Consider the following 2,229-nt stretch of genomic DNA (forward strand, 5'->3'; position numbering starts at 1 on the left):
AGCTAGTAAGTACCTTAGACCAGTTTTTAACTCAGGAAGATGAGTCTTCCTGAATCCAGTCTGGAACTCTATTAACAGTTTCATCCAGCTGTCCCACAGAGAAAATAATAAAGCCTTAATATTTAGGTGAGACAGACATATTTTTAGATTAGGCTGAAACCCCACAGGTAGACAACTCTTAATTAACAGAGGTCTCCTGTGAAGTACCCCAGGGATCTGTCTTTGGTTCCATAATATTGAACATTTTATCAGTTACTTTAAGATATAGATAGCTGCTCATTAAGTGTGAATAACTCAAAGCTAGGAAGGATAATTATTATTTTGTTTGATGTGATCCAAAATGATTTCAATGAGCTAGAACAAAGAGAATCATCTAATCATATGAAGTTTAAGAGATAAATATAAACTCATAGAATCATCTCATGAATAATACAGTAATAGATAAAATGTATACAGCACATTAAAGTTTTCAAAACATTTTACATATATTATCTCATTTGGTGAGTTAGAGATAGGGACTAGAATCACAGAAACTTAGAACCTCCAGAAGTTATCTAGTTCAACTTTGTATGAATGCAGCGATCTCATCCAGGTTGTCCTCAACAGGTACCCATCCAGCCTTGGATTTAACATTTCCAGTGAGGGGGAAGTCATTGAAGGATCCAGTTTCACTGTTGAATAGTTCTTGAGTTTATGTCATATGATGATTCCCAGAAGAAAATGGGGACACTGAGCTTGGAGGACAGGAGACTCAGGGTTGGGGTGGGGGAACATGAGAGCCATTTTCAAGGACATGAAAGGTGCTCATGTGGAAGAAGAATTAGAATTATTCTGCCTGGTGCTCGCTTCGGCAGCACATATACTAAAATTGGAACGATACAGAGAAGATTAGCATGGCCCCTGCGCAAGGATGACACGCAAATTCGTGAAGCGTTCCATATTTTTTCATAGAATCAGAGGATAAAATCATCATTGAAAGAATCCATCGATCACCTCCTGAAAGAGACCCCAAAAGGAAAACTCCAAGGAATATTGTAGCCAAATTCCAGAATTATCAGGTGAAGGAGAAAATACTCCAAGCAGCCAGAAAGAAGCAATTTAAATATCATGGAGCCACAGTCAGGATTGCTCAGGACCTGGCAGCTTCAACATTAAAGGACCGCAAGGCTTGGAATATGATATTCCGGAAGGCAAAGGAGATTGGATTGCAGCTGAGAATCTATTACCCAGCAAAAATGTGCATTTTCTTTCAGGGGAAAAGATGGACATTTAATGACATTGGGGACTTTCAATCTTTCCTGGTGAAAAGACCAGAACTGAATAGAAAATTTGATCTCAACATACAAGACTCAAGAGAAGTTTAAAAAGGTAAACAGAGGGGGAAAAAAAAGTTACCCTATTAGGTTAAACTGTTTATATCCCTACACAGGAAGATAATACTCATAACTCTTAAGAACTGTAAATGTATTTGGGCAGAGAGAAGGACTTTATATAGAGGGTATAAATATAAATTGTCTTTGATGTGATGATACAAAAGAATTAAGGGGATAAAAAGGGAGTCTATGGGGAGGAGAGGAAAGGGGAGGTGGAATGGGATGAATTATATCATATGAAGAGGTGGAAAAAAACCTATTATAATAGAGGGAAAGAAAGGAGGGGGGAACATGGTTTCAACCCTATTCTCATTAGATTTGACTCAAAAAGGGAATAACATATACCTTCATTGGGATAAAGAAACTTAACTCATTCTTTAGGGAAACAAAAGGGGAAGGGAAAGGGGGGGACTGATAGAAGGGAGGACAAAAGCAAGGGAGAAAAGGGTAAAGAAAAGAGAGGGGGTGATAAAAAGGGAGGGCAGATTGGGGGAGGCAGGGGTAAGAAGTAAAACGTCGGTGAGGAGGAATAGGGTGAAAGAAGGGGGGAAAAGTACAAAGGGGGTAAATAGAATGGAGGGGAATAGACAGTCAGTAATAATAACTGTGAATGTGAATGGGATGAACTCTGCTATAAAACGGAAGCGAACTGCAGAGTGGATTAAAAACCAGAACCCTACAATATGCTGTTTACAAGAAACACATTTGAAGCAGAGAGATACACACAGAGTAAAGGTAAAAGGCTGGAGCAGAATATATTATGCCTCAGCTAAAGTAAAAAAGGCAGGGGTAGCAATCCTTATCTCAGACAAAGTGCAGGCAAAAATAGATCTCATTAAAAGAGATAAGGAAGGAA

The 2,229-nt window shown here is 38.7% G+C and overlaps 1 non-coding gene across 1 annotated transcript; it reads left to right on the plus strand.

The window, feature by feature from the left end:
- Positions 1–838: 838 nt before the first annotated feature.
- On the plus strand, positions 839–945 carry LOC122737421. The gene has a single exon (XR_006354257.1). It is a non-coding gene; the product is annotated as a U6 spliceosomal RNA (small nuclear RNA).
- The last annotated feature ends 1,284 nt before the right edge of the window (positions 946–2,229 follow it).

This window comes from Dromiciops gliroides, chromosome 1 (genome assembly GCF_019393635.1).
Source record: "Dromiciops gliroides isolate mDroGli1 chromosome 1, mDroGli1.pri, whole genome shotgun sequence".
Classification (NCBI taxonomy): Eukaryota; Metazoa; Chordata; class Mammalia; order Microbiotheria; family Microbiotheriidae; genus Dromiciops; species Dromiciops gliroides.